The sequence below is a fragment of the Squalius cephalus genome (genome assembly GCF_949319135.1).
Source record: "Squalius cephalus genome assembly, chromosome: 6".
Taxonomy (NCBI): Eukaryota; Metazoa; Chordata; class Actinopteri; order Cypriniformes; family Leuciscidae; genus Squalius; species Squalius cephalus.
This window is the reverse complement of record NC_137127.1, coordinates 40,543,143-40,561,618: the sequence shown is the minus strand read 5'-3', so window position 1 is coordinate 40,561,618 and position 18,476 is coordinate 40,543,143. Positions and strand designations below refer to the sequence as shown.

Below are 18,476 nucleotides of genomic sequence, written 5' to 3'. Positions count from 1 at the left end.
ACCTAGCATCTCTCCAGCAAGTTAGTAACCACTCAGCAAAGCCAAAGGAAGAACACAATTAACTCTGAGAATGTAGAAAGGCAGAGCATGTTACGTTAAGGACCATGGATTGCTTGGGAGTTTGACCTTTATAAAGATCACTAACTAAATGTAACCAGTCTTTTCGTTGGGGGAGAGAGATTGAACGAGTCTAACATTGAGTCTTTTGTATTTCTGCCCTCCTCCTCCTCCACTGCGCGATCACAGCCCCCATATGAAGACTCTCAGGCTACCAAGAGTAGATAGAAGTACATCCTTATGACCATCCCTATACCTTTTTACTTGGTCTCTTTCCATCCCGCCCTTCTCTCCACAGTCACACACACCAGTCTGTTCATAACAAGGTTTGTGTATGCTGTCCCAGACAGGGTGGGAGTGGGTTTCCCTCCAGGCTCACAGTCAAAGAGAGGCTTTGTGTGGCAGGGATGAGGGTGGGAGCAAAGTGCCCATTCATACATTCCTTCACCATCACAATCAAAACAATGCAGCCCGCCAAATAGACGTCCTTGAAATTACACCCCTCAAGGTCAGATATTTGGAGCAGAACTGTAGCCGAGGTCGTCCAAACTGTTAATGTTGCACCCAATAAATCCATAAAACATCTTACCTTTGGGGATTTAAGACAAGTTGGAGGTTATTCTACCTTTTATTCTAACTCATATGTTACCCAAAATCAAAAGGAAAAACAAGAAATTGTATTTTGCATAAAGAAAAAAATATAATAAAGTCTGTTTTAGGACCATTTCTTTTATTTTTTTAAACACACAAGCATAAATTAAAGGCAATACAACATGTACTACACTGAAATGATGTAAAAACACATTACAATAACGGGCTCACAGTCCTGTAATGAGAATGAGTTGAATTAGGATAATGAAAATAATGTCACAATAAAAATAAAAAATAAACTTATCCTTATGTGTTCTAATCAGGATTTTTGGGGCCAATCACCGATCACTGAAAGTCACGTAGTGACGTGAGCTGAGCTAAGCTGAGGGAAAATAAGCCACTACAGTTCAGCGCCCCACTTCTTTCATTCTGGTCGTTGTATTATCAATTCTCATTGTCAAGTGCAGCTTTCCAGGAGCAGGGAATTTTCTTCCTCTCAAGCAGTGATGATTTTTGCACTGGATTGAATTCAGACTGGATTTCCTCATTACAATTCTTGGCGAGTTCTCACACGGTGCAACTTGCTTCACAGTTCTATCCAGAGGTTGTTGCCCATGTTTGTTTAGATATTGTGGCATCTGACCATAATTCGTAGTTGCTCATTTTGTACTTCACGGCTACGTGTTGTTGAATTACGAGCCATTCGGTGGCTGATTGTGAGTTTCTTCCCACCATGATGGAATGATCACTCGTTTTGGACCTGTTTTCATCACGACTTAACGGTAAGTTTGTTTATGGTGTTAATGTATGGTGCCAGTTACCTCACGGTTCTATCCGGAGGTGTGTCACAGTGCTGTTGACTAGTTTTTTTAGGTAGGTTTGTGTTCTTTGTTGCTGTTTGCGTTGTATTTTGCCTTTGCTATGCTAGACTGTCCTAGCAGTGGGAGTTTGTTGAATTATTTGAATTGGAGACTGAATTCTCTATTTTCTCTGATCCTCACAGTTCATCCGGAGGTACGAGGATTTATTGTAATTTTGCTATCACTCCCCGTAGTTGTATCCAGAGGTTTTCTAAGAATTACAGTTAAAAATGACTAATCACTCCAATTCTACTCTCTTTCCACTGAATTGCAAGCTCTATCCTAATGAGCTTCTTCCTGACGATGAGCAGGATCTCTGCCCATCAAGCCTGGGTGTTCAGCATCTGAAGGAAGCACTTACTTTGCGCCAGAGAGCTCATAAGAGCTGTGCCTCAGCAGCTGCTAGTTCTCCTCAGGCTAAGAAGAAATCTAGTTTTAGTGGTAGTCATTTGGCTAAGCAACTGTTGTCAAAGAAAGTTGCTTGCCTTTCTTCAGACATGGCGGAGATGAAACATCTCTTACAAAATCTCCAACCAGCAGACCCAGTTCCTACTGCTGCTGTGGCTTCCACTAAGGATGCTCACTCACATAGTCTAGTGAAGATCCTACCTTTTCACCTTATACTTCTCATGGCCCCCACCTAGGTGTCCAGGTCTACATGTGCTTCCGACACAAATTTCCAGGATCATCTTTCCACTGAATATTCTGAGCAAAAGAACAAGCCAGTGGGATCTACAGTGGCTGGTGGTTCTGGTGAGGGTTCACTTCATTCTATGGGACTGTTCAACCCCTGGTGGATGACACATTGGAATTGCTTCAGATTTTGAGTGCCCTCAAAGGACCAGATATGGCCAAAAGGCATTCCAGGAATGCTCACACTCTGGCTTTAATGGCAGAAGCTACATTTATTGGAGTGCAGATTGTACCTGAAGTCGATCAGCCGGTTGCTGCACTGGTGATGTTACCAGACGAAGCACTGCAGGGGAACATCCAATGCCCTAGTTCTCAGTGTGGTCGCACAGATTCCTTTCTGAAAAAAGTGTACGAGTCAGCTGCCTATATCACTGAGAACACTGTATGCCAACTCATTTTGGCTGCTTCCAACTATTTGGAGTCTGTAGAGGTGGATCCCTCTTTCCCATGGTTTTTGCAGACAGCCTTACTGGCTATGGGGCAAGTGACACAAGAACTGGGCTCTCTCATGGCAACACACTTGATTGCTCCCCGACAGGTATGATTACGGGCCAGATAGTGGGAGGATTGTAAAAGACCTTGAGGGATCTACTCATCATTACGGACATCTTTTTGGTCACAATGTATTTGAGGTGTTGGAAAGACACATGAAGCTGACTGCGACCACTCAGCAGCTAACACAGGTGCAGTGTACCAACCCTCTACAATGCAAGTAAATCACTAGAATACGCAAACAAATTTCCCACTAGGTGACTGAAAGATGTCTTTAATTAGCCAATGGCTAGTAAATTTTCCAATTTGCAAAGAATAAGTTTTGCGCAGATATAATTTCAATGCCTGCTCAGTCCACTTTACGCACCGTCGCTTAGCCAAGAGCACCCTCTGTCGCTTTCTCTCACATAAACTCAACGTGAAACTCAACGTGAGAGAGATAGGCTACACATGCCGTGTAAAGATAATTTATGCACTAGATCTAAATGGTCTTTTTTACTTATTGGACTGTGGATGCAGTTAGATGCAAAAAAGTGGAAATTCCAGTCTGAGCAGAAAAAGCTTGTTATATTTCCAAGCGCAAAGAGAATTAAAGAGTCCAGTTCCATGCAGACAGAAGACAGTGAATGTGCCGACAAACCCCAGCCAAGCATGTCAAATATGGTGGAAAAGATTGTGCGTTCTGAATCAAAAAGTGTCATGGAAAGCGAAAGTTCCAGACTCAGTGGCTGTCGGACTTTGATTAGCTTTCGTATGATGAGAAGGAAGATGGGATGATATGCAAATACTGCAATAGAAAACCTAGCTTCGCAAGTAAAACAAACTTTGTATCAGGGTCGCGCAGTTTCAAACATGAAAATCTCACAGCGCACTCAAACAGCAAATGACATGCAGCTTGCCATAATAGTGTGATGGCTTGAAGCAAAGACCCTGAGGAATCTGCGATCGCAAAAGGGTTTCAAACTCAAAATAAAATAACAGTGCAGAGAGATGTGAGTTTTCTGTGAAAATTAATACAGCATATTATATCGCAAAGGAAGAATTGAGTTTCACTCAGAGGAAGCCACTAATTCTGCTGCAGAAAAAAACTGGCCTAGACATTTCCCCAACGTATGATAATGATGTCTGTTGGGCTAAAATTGCTGCAGATTTACAGGATATAAAGACAAATAAAGAGTCCAACTACATTTTGAAAGAGGTGAGTTTAGCGAGATGTGTAAATGATACCTTGCACTTGATTTGGAAAACCTACCATTTCAGCCCAAAGAGCAACAGATAACTTAAGATAGTGTGTGAAGAACTTGAATCTATGTTCTACAAACCAAAGCCAGTGAAAGGAACATGTTGGGTGCCTCATATAGACAGGGCACTGAAGGTCTTCCTGAAAGGAGAAGATGATCTTGTGAGCCAAGCTGGGCAGTATGCAGCTGTTGCCATTCACATGGAGAATTTGGCCCAAACCAGTCACAATGCTGACATTGCTGGTGGAGGGAAAAAGGTTGTCAAAACCATGATGGATCTGCAGTTTGTTGCATTTTGGAATTTCCTAACTGATGTGCAAGAGAAGATAGCAACATTAAGTCAGACTCTACAGAAGGCAGACCTCATCCTACCAAGTGCTGTTGCTGCAGTTGAGAGCTGTTTGACCGGTCTTGACTACATGAAAACCTACCTGGAAACTTTCATCATACAGTGTCTGGAAAAGCTCCTGGTGCTCATACCTTCATATCATAACTTTTCAGGGAATTGACTTGAGAGGGGAAAGAGAAAGTCTCATGGACAATCTGTGACAACAGATGGAGCATGCATGTTCAGCCTGTGGGTAACACCTTCATGCTAAATTTGATAACTGCTTGGGGTTAACAAAGATTAAAATGCACAAGCTGTGATGCCAGCATTTGCAGTGTTCAACCATGACAAGTGGCCTGATGACAGAAAACAACTTGAACTATTAAACGGCAAAAAGAAGCTGAAGGTCTTCACTGAGAGAAGCTTGTTCAATCTGGATGTCAACTTGTAGAAATCCCTGGGGAATAAAGATGCTTGAAAGGGCAAGTGTCTAATGATCTTCATGGCAAGTCCTACCTGGACCTGTACCAGACATTGCTGCTGAAGCAACCCTACAGGGAGATGCAAAACATTTTTCATCTTGTTCAGATTCTTTTTGTTCTGCAAATCAGCTCTACCAACAGCGAAAGAGCCTTCAGTGCCCAAAATAATATAAAATCAGAAGTCTGCAGAGATTACTTCCTCTGCGCTCCACGCCTTTCAGACCTTATCATTACAACAGAAGGCCCAGAGCTTCAGCAGTATGATTCATCATCAGCTGTGGAGAGGTGGCTGAAGTCAAGTGGCAAGAGAAAGCCATTTACTAAGAAATGGTAGATTAAATCCATATGCAACCATAAAGAATAATTCAGACAGATAAAGTCCATTTTGTTGAATTTTTTGGGGTAACACTTTAGATTAGGGTCCAATTCTCACTGTTAACTAACTATTAAATATGACTTTCAAGCCGCGCTTGATGTTGTGACTTTTATTTTGATGGTGCGGCAGACTTTTATTTTGACGGCGCTCAGAACGCCAGAGGAATGAGCACACTTCGCTCACATTCTCCGTGTTCATGAGTTTACGATCTATCTAACAGTCCTGTCTAATACGTTAGTAGATAGAAACTGTTTCATAGAAAGTAGACAGTAATGAAAAGTTCTTAGCGTATGCCATGTCGTGTGGTTGATGTCGCAGAGCAGAAATACATAATCATGTTTAGCTTGGTCCCCTCAAAGTTGCGTTGGATTTTCTCCTCAGCGTTAAGTTTAAGAGGCTCATCTATCACTGTTTTCCATGTTCGTTAGTGGTGGAATGGATCACAAAATTCACGGTTCGGATCATTTACGTTTTTTGAGCCACAGATCGAATCATTTTTCGGATCAGCAAAAAAATAAAATAAATATATAAATAAATTAAAAAAAAATAATAATAATAAACATAAAATCTAAAAAAAATAAAAATAATAATAATAATAATAATTATATCTAAATATATATAATATTTTTTTTTTTTTTTTTTTTTTTTTTTGCTGATCTGAAAAATGATCCGATCCGTGACTCAAAAACCGTAAATCATCCGAGCCATGAATTTTAATATTAATATTTAATATTCATTTAATATATACCCTCTTAACGCTTTCGCCTCTTCTTCTGCGTTTAAAATTGTTTGAATGTGTAAATTGGCAAGACAAAACACGTCCAAATTATAAACTTCCACTCTATGATCATGGTTTCATTTAGCAGTCACGAATAATCCGTGAATCACATGCGTGCCGAACCATGTTTACATGCACACCAATACGCTGATAACTCACAAAAATCTGCTTATTGAAATAACCCTTTGTCCCGGTTTACATGCATGTGAGGGACCAAGCAGTCAAGGGCACAGAATGCAGGATTTCCAAACAAACACACACAGCCTTATGGTCAGTTTCCACAATAAACTCTCTCCCCAACAGATAATATTTTAGGGAATCCAGAGCCCATTTCACAGCCAAGCATTCCTTTTCGATTGTAGAATACCGGACCTCTCTAAGGAAGAGTTTACGGCTAATACAAGCCACCAGTTGTCGTCCATTGGGTGGCCCTTGCAGTAGCACGGCTTCAATGCCTCGCTCCGAAGCATCTGTTTGCACAATAAATGATTGATTCAAGTCAGGATTACGCAACACAGGATCCTCACCCAGGGCAGTCTGGATGTCTTGAAAAGCCATCTTTGCTTTCTCAGACCACTGAAGTCGGTTGGGGCATGTTGAGCCCACCATATCCGTCAAGGCTGCTGCTCTGCCAGAGAAATTGGGGATAAAGCGGTTGTAAAAGCTTGCCATACCAAGGAATGATCTTAACTCTTTTCGTGTTTGAGGTATAGGACACTGTTGAATGACCTGGACCTTCTTTACCTGGGGTCTGACCATCCCTTTACCAATGACGTAGCCCAGATATTCAACTTCAGTTCTGGCCACAGCACATTTCAGTGGATTGATGGTGAGGCCAGCTTGTTGGAGTCGCTGTAGAACTTCTTGAAGATGTTGTAGGTGCTGTTCCCATGTGTCACTGTAGATAACAATGTCATCTAATTAGGTGGCCGTAAAAAACAAACCATGCAATATCTGGTCCATGAGCCTCTGAAAAGTGGCTGGAGCCCAATGCAGGCCAAAAGGAAGTACCCTAAAATGAACCAACAGTTTACTTTCATTACTGGGCAGCTTCACCAGTACCTTCTGACCCGGTTCAAAACTGCGCTCACGAGCAGACTGATCATACCATGTTTTCTGCCGTGTTTGCGCCTCAGCCAAATGAGATTGGGCCAATGCCGACATCTTCTCCAAGCGCTCTAGCATCTGCACCACATAGGACACAACATTCATCGGCTCATCCCTTCTCTGGTCCCCTTCCCATATTTCTCGAAGAAGAGCCAGAGGACCTCTTACCTCATGTCCATATAGCAGTTCAAAAGGGAAAAAACAGTAGATATTTGTGGCACCTCTCTATAGGTGAGCAGAAGGTAGGGAAGCCATAGGTCCTAGTCTTTACCTGAGTCACAGACAAACTTGCAAAGCATCTGTTTAAGGGTCTGGTTGAATCTTTCGGTAAGCCCATCTGTCTGGGGGTGGTAAGGAGTTGTTCTTAGACTCTTGATGCCCAGCTGTTTGTAAACCTGTTTCACCAGGGTAGACATTAAGTTAGTTCCTTGATCTGTCAAGATCTCACACGGAAACCCAACTCTGGAGAACAATTGCACAAGACAAGTCGCCACATACTTTGCTTTGATGGACTTCAGAGGAAACACTTCTGGATACCTTGTAGTGTAGTCTGTTACAACAATCTGTTACCTGTGCGACTTCTTTCAAAAGGTCTGACAACATCCATTCCCAGTCTTTCAAAGGGAGTGCCTGTGATTGGAAGTTTTTGCAGACGAACCCGACACGGGCCATATGCAGAGACTTTTTGACATTCTGGACAACTTCTACAATACTGTGTTACCTCTGCCTTCAAGCCAGGCCAATGAAAGTGTCTTCTAATCCTAGCGAGGGTTTTACATTTCCCCAGGTGGCCAAGCCCAGAGAATTGAATGGCCCAGGACAAGAATAACTTTGCGGACACACCGTGGCACCACCAGCTATCCCCTGTTGAAGAAGATATCTTTCTTTTGTGACATCACAGTCAATCTCATTCTCTACATCCTCTGGCTTTGCCCTTTCCAGGTAAGGGACAAGGCTAGCATCATCCAGCTGTAACTGAGCAATGTTAGTAGGCAGCTTAAAGTCTGGGGAAAAATCTGAGAATGAGTCACCTGGCATGTTAGAAGGATTATATTAAATTTTTCCAACCTTTTCTGTTGACGGGTTTTCCAGGTTTTTTTCCTGGGTTTTCCACAACGAATGGATTTCTTGTCACAAGGATTAATCAAGGCAGGTGAAACAAACTGTCTATGCACCAAAGTCTGGTCTATGCCAGTGTCAACTAGAGCATGGCATTCTTTACCGTTTACTTCTACAGAGGTCATGTTTTTTTATTTAGTTTGGTTTGCTTAGTTGGTTTGATTACTGTTAAGTTTGGTTCTGTTCAGTTGACCCTTTTTATGGGCCCAGACCTGACTTTATTTCGTTCAGTTTTTCCAAGTAATTTAATTTGTAACTTTGTTTGGCATTTAATAAATATTTTTTTTTGTTTGGAAATCCTGCATTCTGTGCCCTTGACTGCTTGGCCCCTCACATATGGTGTCAGAAGTGGGATCATGAAATACTAAAAATAATGTGTAAACAACCCAGAAAGAAGGACGCATATATGCATGTTTGTTCTCAGTTACCGTCCTTCTGTGTGGCCACATCACCGGCCATCACAATGCAAATAAGCATTTATGATGTAAATAACCAACATTTTAGTGCCACACAGATTTCACCTTCAGTGGCTTATAGTTTGAATTTATGCTGTTTGTGTGACGTAATCGAGATCAAGCAGCACAGTGACAACAGCACCCTCTTTGCTCACAGAATTTGGTGTAACATCGACAACACAAGTAAACCGCATTTACAAGACTTTAATAATAAATTGGTTTATTTCCCAGTAGTGATATTAAAACTAGGGATAGGCATTTTTTAAAAAAAATATTGCATTTGAATATTCGGGATCATTAAAAAAATAATATTAGTTTAAAATGATGTTTAATGAAAAAGACAATGAAATGTGTAAACAAAAAATATAAAGAACAAAAGCATTTAAGCTCAAGCAGCGCGAACGGAAAAAAACGCTCAATAAAGCAGACTTATCTGCTTATTTATCATACAGAATTACACTTATCGTACAGAACGTACACATACACTCAAGTCAGCAGCATACGATTATTGTGGAATATTGTTTCACGTTTATGTTGAGAAAAACAATAATATCCACATGCTCGAGTGAGAAAACACGCTGCGCTGCGCTGACAGATGTTGCAGAGACAAAGATAACGGTGTGCTAAGCGAAGTTTCTAACAGCACTTTGCGTTTTCTGTTCTTACCTGTCTCCCTCAGCGAAACTTAAAGGAAGTATCAAAATCATTTTATTATCAGATAAGTTATCATCTTGGCTCACGCAGGGTCCAGCTTAGCTTGCCTGCAGTCGTGAATGCAGTGATGGACAGCTGTCTTTCCTCAACGACTGGTGGATTTCATGTGATTTCTCATTGTGGTGATGATATTATAACTCAGATTCATTCATTAATTTGATCAAAAGTAATTCCATTTTGTAAGATCATTTTCAATTAATTCCAAACTTCACGAGGCAGACGACAACATTATCTGATCAAATACAAACAACTTGTTAACACGCTCCACAGCGCCACCCAGTGCATTTAATTATAACTGCAAGTTAGCGCTAGGGATTTATCATGGATTCACTGCATTTACGGCCAAAATTCAAATGGTAAATGGTAAAATGGTAAATGGACTGCATTTATATAGTGCTTTCACAGACCCAATGGCCACCAAAGCGCTTTACAATATTGCCTCACATTCACCCATTCACTCACTCATTCATACACCGACGGCGGTGTCAGCCATGCAATAGTATTTTCTTTTTCGATTAATAATTACAAATCGAATATTTGAAAATTCTAGTCTATTATCACTTTTTTCTATAAAACCTGGGCTATTTAGTTTGAATTAATTTTTAGTACATTTAAATAATACAAATTATTTTATGTTTTCTTATCTTAAACCCCAAAATGTCAGGTGGTGCAACTGTCCGTACAGATGACTGAGAAAACTATTTAAAATGGTGTCTTAATACTAAAAAAAATGTAAAAAGTAATACTATGGAACAATTTTAGGTTTCAAACCTTACAAATACATTTTATAAATATCAGTAGTTTTAAAGCTTGGAAAACTTTTGTCCAGCAATTTGTATATTCTCACATGTCAGGGTGGTACAACTACAAACATGGATCTTTTATTATGAATTGACAAGGTAATAAGGTTTGTAGATCTCTCTCAAACACTGGTGAAAACCGCTAATTTCAAAAATGGGTAGGCTGGTACACTTTCCATGTCAGGTGGTACACATATGCTTTAATTATTTACATGCTTGAAGGCTACGTGTGTCTTAGAGCGGCTCCGTTCAAAGTAAATGCTGCTCCACATGAACTGTTCTCATTTACATGCGTGGACCCAGCAAGCAATTTTGCGTTTAAAAGACATCTAATAGCCGTCCAAACAGCCCTGACGTCTAGGCTAAAACAAGGAAAAATTTGGGCTGTCAGTTAAAATTTAATAGACGTCTAAACCATAGCCCAAGAATAGACTAGTCATCAATTAGATAAAGAAATTAAATGAGTGAAGAAATGAAACCAAACACCTTGTAATCACTGTTTAGTTTGCTTACATGATGGAATATCATACATCTCACAAGTTATTTTGGCACAAACGACATGCAACCAAATTCAAGGTTATTTTGGCTATAAGTGGATTACTCATAGCCGGACTATATCTGGTCTAAAGTTAACCTAGACGGTGAAATGACGGCTATTGCTTACTGCGGTGCGTTAAACTCCATCTCTGTGTATGCTGTGAGTTTGGGTTGCTTATAATGTTCATCTGGGATGTAAATAATGTCTTATAATGTAAACCTGTGCCAACACAAGAGAAAACATCAATATCTTTCTAAATATGCAAACTGTTGTTCATTGTGATTTCAAAATAAAAGTTTAAACCCTCGCAAGTTTGAATGTTTTGATGTCCTTCCATACATTGTCACATAGCCTATATTCTTGTTCAAGAAATTGTAGCGGCTGTAGCATTTCTATCATAAAGATTAAGTAAACAGTTTCATTAAATGTTGTTTGGCCAATATTAAACAAAGATTGAATCTGCTGTAAAGTGTAACAACACTAGGCCGTTAGCGTCCTCTGCAGGTATCTGTTATAATACATAATGTAGCCTACATAAGATGATTATGCATATTTTGTATTTTAAAAATGTTGTTCTATAAACATATGATTACTTGCTTTTGATACTTTACTTGAACCAAATATTAGCCTATTGCCTCATTGTTATTAAAGAAATTTTAAAGGCTTAGGTCTTTGCTTTTGTCTATTTTTAATACCACAAAAAAGACCCGATTACAGCCCTAATTTCTCATTTCCATGCAAACATGAACAGGCACGTGTTGATTTTGTGAGTTTCTCCCTTTCACACATTTTTGTTGCAAAGTGGGTCACACACACTGGCATAAGAGCAATGTTTGCATTCACATTATCTCATTATGCAAATGCTGCAGAAAAGTGTAAGGAAGACATGTGCTGAACTACACAGGAACTCCACAAAAAAGGAGAACATTATAATTAGCTAAATATGCTCATGAAGGCATCAGCATTAACAGCTAGCACAGATTTTGCATTATTTATGGCATTTCAGAACTGCAGCTGCTGTGAACGAGTTTATGACTCATACAGCAACTCATATACTGCACATGAAGTAGATAAAACTCATACACATGATTTGCAATGGCCTTTCTCTCATTCCTTCACAACATCCATAGAGCACTACCATGGCTAAACAGACCATTTCTAACAGATATGGGAAAATGTGGAATTCTGAGCAAACACACACAATGCTACAGTACATGCACGACTCAAGATTCTCTATAGCCTCTCATAACCTCTGCAGTTACTGATGTCTGTTATTGAGAGGAAAGAGTGCAGCTCATATTTACATATTCATCTAAATTCAGCATGGGCGGTGCCAGGATAGGTATTTTTGGTAATCGGTATATCAAACTTCTTTACCCCTAAGCGAAGAATGAAAAAGAACTTCGGAGTGAAAATATTGGGACCTTTAAGCAGTTTAACAAGCCTGAACAAAACACATCAGCTCTGTCTACAGTCATCAATAAAGATTCAAAGGGCCAACAACTACTTATATTTTAGGAGGGCCCCCTCAATGTAGGCTGTAGTGGACCTTATTGGGCCCCCCTCATAAGTGTTTTGGCCGTTCATTTACGCGACAACAGCGTTTTGGGGGCCTGAAAACGCAAACTTATGAAAACGGGATTCAAAGTGCAAGTTTTTGAAAACTATACCGTTTTCATCCTTGTGTAAACCACAAAAACGTGAATTTGTGCAAACGGTGACATCATGCGCATACGTATAAGGTGTTCAGTCTATAGGCTCGTTGTGTTTCTTTACAAAGTGACATCACCAACTACAACGTTGTCGTCTGTACGCTAAAACACAAGGGAAAAAGTCCATTATTGTCGTGTAAACGTACCCTAAGAGTGAATACCCTAAATTATTAGTTTCAATGGAATACTTGTTTCTGATAGGTCCAATCACACAATCCAGTGGTCAGATACTTTGTCCTAATATTCCCCATCGACCATGGCAATGCTATATATCAGTCTAATGATATCTCATTTCACATGCATGACTTTTTTCCCCCAAACAAGTTAAGAGAAAAGCCCGCCCAACCACAAATTTCATTGGTCAACTCAATCCTGCGTTCAACTGTAAAGAATAGGTCAAACTCAACGGATTCAGTTCAGAGTTCAGAAAAATCATGGATGGATCCAATCGCTACCAACACTATACTAAGGTTAAGGTTAGGACTTAATATTTGTTTCAGCATTTGGGGAGAAAAAAGTTTTATACAAAAGAAACTGCCGCCATCTTGCATCTCTCAGTTATCGATTCTAGTGAATATTACCTCAGCATTTATTCAGTATTAATATTACTGTAATACTGTAAATTTTTTAATAATAGTGTATGTTGTACTGGACCACTTTTTAAGATAAACAAACAGTTATGTTTATAATTTCTATTTAAATCCATATTTATTGGTGAGAAGCCACATAATAAGCTTATTTATCATTCTGGGTGAACAATGCAAAATCACGTAGGTTAAAATAGCCATAGAAGCATTTTATGTCTCATGCCTAAAACATAAATGCCAACAGCCTTGTGATGGCTATTTTTGAACTGTCTCCTGGTAATGTTTGGTAAAACTCTGTCGCTTAAAAACTTTGAAATAAAGGTATAAATTGTATTAGAGACTCTTATATACTGTAGGTTTTGTGGGAGCAACTACAGTGGAGACAGAAATGGTATCAAAACATGTAAATAGGTTAAGTCACATATGTCTGTCCATGTGAAGAGACAACCTTTTAATTACATTAAAGGGGTCATGAACTGAGAATTCCAATTTTCCTTGATCTTTTGACAGTTAAGAGTTCGTTATACTATAGAAATACCCTGTAAGTTTCAAAACTCAAAACTTCCTTGTTATTCGAAAAACTGCTTTTATTGAAACCAAGGTCAGAAAACGACAGGATCTCAAAAGTGGAGACTTGTGACGTCACAGGGCAGCGAAAGACCGCCTTTGCAGAAGAATATCAACGCCTCCGTCTACATCACCGCATCTTTGGCTCCGCCCACTGGAGCGTTAGTGAATAGTGACATGAGAACGAGAAAAAATCGACACACAATACCATCGCCTTCCAAACGATCCTAATGCTAGGAAAGTGTTTGTGTGTTTTCTCAACAATGTGAATGTCTCAGCAGTGCATTATTTGTTAGTAGGGGTGTAACGATACACTTATGTCACGATTCAATACATATCACGATACTGAACTTACAATACGATATTATTGCGAATCTGCGATATCCCAAGACATTGAAAGAAGACTTTTTTTCTTTCTTTTTTTTATTAACCCTCTGGGCTTCTTCGCCCGAAAACGGGCGAAAACTTGAACGTTTCGAATTGTTTAATTTTTTTGCTTCATCGGATGGGGGTGAAACTTGGTGACTTTTCTTTTATTACCTATATGAACACACAAAAAAATCAAGGAGATGATTCTGATATGTTAAAGGGTCGTAAAAAAAAAAGTCACACTTAGCTTCCTCCCGCCCGAAAACGGGCGACATAGGAAATGAATGGGAAATACGAAAAAATAGGAAAACTCAGAGAAACTTTTGGTGGTACAAGCTACAGATCAGCCACTGTGCTGAAAAAAAGTGTACAGCAATGAAGGGGTGACACTCTAGAACATCAAGAGTGCAAAAAAGACACCCTCCCCCCCACACACACACACCCACACACACAAACACACACACACACACAGAGAAATGAACTGGTAAGACTGAAACAGCAAATTTTGCCCCAAACTATATAAAAATTATATAATCATAATAACTCCAAAACTATAGCAAGGAGAGTCAAAAGGTAGGTATCGTTTGAAAGAACTCTTTTTAAATTTTTTGAAAATATAAATTACATTACATTTGGACATTGTCCCGCCAAGAAACGGTGGATAAAAGACAATATATATATATAATTTTTATTATGATTTTGCATATCTTTCATATTTGTCATGGAATAACTCAGGAAGGAAATAAGGTAGGAGGAAAATTCTTTTTTAGTGAAGTCCCCCTACATGTTAGCTGCATCTGGATAAAAAAATAATAATTTTTGGATAAAGGAATCAAAAATTACAGCATTTTGAAAAGAGATAGCCTTTTTGTACAGTCTTTCACACCCCCTCATGGGCAATTTTTTCTCCATGAAGAATATCTTGTCATAAAAGCAATAGATTATGTTAATTTTGGGCTCATTTTAATTGTAATAATATGCTGTAAAAAATGAAGTGCCATTTTCAATTATCTGAGAATTTTTCATGAGCTGTATGATGTTTTTGACACATTGCAGTACATTATTTTATAGATTATGAAAAAAAGAGAAATTCTATGTATCAGCAAATAACTCAGCAATACTTAAGAGTTTTTCAAAGTGGATACATTCACTGTAAAGTTCAGACTCTAAGCTTTCAAATGACATCAACTTTGTGTTTATCAAGGCAAGATTTTTGAAAAATATGGTAATAAATATTTTCGCAGCTAGGTGGCGCCTGCTGGCGGTACACTTGGTTTTAGAGGGATTACTCAGCACTCGTTAGGAATTAATACATTTAATTAGATGCATTAAAAAGCTGAGATTCTAAGCTTTAAAATGATATATAATTTGTGTTGTTCCATTCAGTGGTTGATTAGTAATAAATTGTTTTCTTTCCGAATGGGAATAAATCAAATAAATAAATAAAAAAGCTATAGGCCGCCTATGGGCGGTTATAGGACATGACACAAATTAATACATTTTGAAGCCACTAGGTGGCGCTCTTCTCACTTGAAATATTTTTTTTTTTTAGGCCTGCACTCTAATTTGATGTGAAATGTTGCATTTATTGAAAAATAAAATAAAATAAATAAAATAAAAAAATATATATTAATTCTAATGGAAAAAATAGCTCATAAAAATTACATACTTAATGCAAAGTATCATAAAAAATTCTAAAAATTCTATATAATAATCAGAAAACATTATAGAACAAAACAATATTTGATTGGTTATCCTAGGACAAAGTTAAGTACAATTTTAAGGCTTCGCCCGTTTTCGGGCGGGAGGAAGCTAAGTGTGACCCAATTATGAAGAAGCCCAGAGGGTTAAAATGCTTTACATTGGGGATATAAATGAACACCAGAATAAAAGTCTACATGATTCTGAAAATACACTGTTACTGACTAGACATATTTAAAATAATATAGGCCACTTTTTACTGGTAACATAAGACATTTGGCATTATCAGGACCCACACATATTCCCAAATTGCATTATTGTGCATTTTTGTATTGCGATATATTGTGACATGATATATTGTTACACAACTATTTGTTTGTATTCAGTAGCCTACACACTGTAGATTCTTTGGTCAATTTCGGTGCAGGCTTTGCAAACAGACTTGACAGCCTGACAGTCTAACAGTTTGATTCAAAGATTCAGTTCAGTCCGATTTGTGTGCCAGTGGATTCTCTGGAAAATGCATTGGTATTGTGATCACCATTTTTCCAATGTCCCCAGGCTTGCGTGTCCCATTTTCATGATAAATACAGTACTTAGGCCTACTATACATGATGTTTTTCCAAAATAAATTACATTGTTGGGCATATCAGTAATATATATATGGTTTTTTTTCAATTATTACATTTATTTTAACAAGTATAATAAAGGTTTTTAGTGTGACCCTCCAGTTAATGTTCACTCTGTTATTTTTGACTACATTCCCTTCAAATTAAAGTTGGAAAAGTTAAATGGCATCATATCATAAAAAAGCCATCTGATCACCTCTTTGGAGGGCAAGTGAGCGAGATCCTCTATTATTTTAACTGTCTATTTTTGACAAATTTTACCTTTCAAATTTGATGTGGTCAACCTCAATACGTTAAGGGAAAAAAAAAAAAAAAAAAGTTGTATTTAATAGAAAAATCATATTTAAAAAAAAAATACAATTTCAAAACCCATGCAATTCTTTTTTTGATAAACCTATGTTAGCTTCTTTTTTCTCAGACATGCTGCAGTAGCTGATTTTAGGTCAGAATGTCCACTCTGTTAGTGTCCACCCTGTTGAATCAGAAGACCTAACGGAGTAATTTAGTCATTTATGTAAGTTGAAGAAGTTCTTCTTTGTTAATGTTTTACATATGGTTTCCAATCAAACTCCAGTTCAAACAAAAGTAATATCTGGTTGTATGTGAGAGATAGGAAATCATCCATCCATCAATTTTATATGTCCACCCTGTTTCTATTTTGTCCACCCTGTTAGGCAATTTAACCCTGTTAGTTTGTTTTTTTACAATATTGTCAAGCAATAAATAAATACTAATACTAGCCTAATACTTCAGTGACAATGAAAATGTATTGTAGTACCAATAATGTAGTACTTTTACTTTTTATCTATAAAAAAAAAGATCATAATATATTTCCTGATAATTTATTAACTGTTATGTTTATAAAGGGACAAGAGCTGTCTAAGAAAATGAACACAATGCCCATAAATTAGAATCATAGCTATGTATTTTAAACATTTTAAACTTTTGTTCCTAACAGGGTGGACATTTTTTATCTATCATTCATTACATTTATTTAATAAATGGTTAACCAGAGCTTTACCAATATTATTTTTCATATGTTTTACATCACCCATGATTACATAAAATTTATTATAAAAAAAATTAGTTTGATTTTCTAAATTGTATAATGTCCAAAATGCACCGAATACCAATGACCCCGTTACATATCTCAGCCACTTTAGACATCAACATGTGCACCGCCAAATGTAACGTTGGTGTTAAAGCTATAATAGGCTTATAATCCATATCTGCCAAACAAACAACTTTAATTTGCTGAAATATAGCCTAGTATATTGTGATCATTTGCACGTGACTGTGTATTCATAGTGAACACGACCACCGCAGTTAAACAGACCAACTTTGAACACATCGATATACATTAATTAATTGTATCTTATCTGTGGATTCACTGAAAATAATTTGTAATTAAATCTTTATTGCTAGCATAAGGATGCTGTGTTTCTCGCACACCCCTGATCAACTTTTACAGGGGAAGCTGATGTCAAAACACATTTCCTCAAGCATCATATGAGCAAAAGCAGGCTCTCAAAATACACTCACTCACCCCTTTTCTGTCCACCAATCCGTGTCTTTGCAGCTGATATGAAAACAAAAATGCGAAATGTTGGATTTCTGAATAATCCAATGCGAGATGCTCGCTGTTTCTACCAACTTCTCCCACAGGACGCAGTTTTATTTCCAGTCATTTGAGAGCTGTAGGTGGCCGTTTCGCCGCCGTGTGGTCAGAGCTGGTGTTACATTTAGCAACAGGTGCATTTCTGACCCCCCTGGGGGGCCACAAGGGGTGCTAGGGGGTCCCAGAGCCGTTAAATAGGACGTTTTTCAACTTAATGAATAATTAAAGAAAATAAATAAATCATATTTTTACTTATATAAATAAATAATAAATGAATACACATTATTTATATAAAAAATAAGTAACTACGTACATAAAAATAACATACATTTTTATTAAAAATAAATAAGTAAAACATGATTAGATAAATGCAAATAGTAAACTAAAAATGTAGAGTAAAAAGCACAGTAAACGTAAAAATGAATGTATAAATAAATAAATACCTTTCATTAAAATAAATGAAATAAAATACATCTAACAGTACACTACAGTGAGTAGAAAAACATGCAATGATGTAATGTAATATAGAAACTAAATATTTTACAGATTTTTCACAGTATTATTATCTGTATACGTGAAAATATATTTGTATTTAAATTTTAGGATGGGGGTCCTTCGCATAAGAATGATTACTATAGGGGGTCTATGGCATCTAAAACAAT

General features: G+C 37.8%; 1 protein-coding gene across 1 annotated transcript in view; it reads right to left on the bottom strand.

Moving 5' to 3' along the window:
- Positions 1–17,893, bottom strand: part of veph1 (ventricular zone expressed PH domain-containing 1) — a 135,401-nt gene extending 117,508 nt beyond the window's left edge. The window contains exon 1 of the mRNA XM_079874379.1: positions 17,743–17,893. The gene's annotated coding sequence lies outside the window, so the exon portion shown is untranslated. The remainder of the gene's footprint in view (positions 1–17,742) is intronic.
- Between the last annotated feature and the right edge of the window lie 583 nt (positions 17,894–18,476).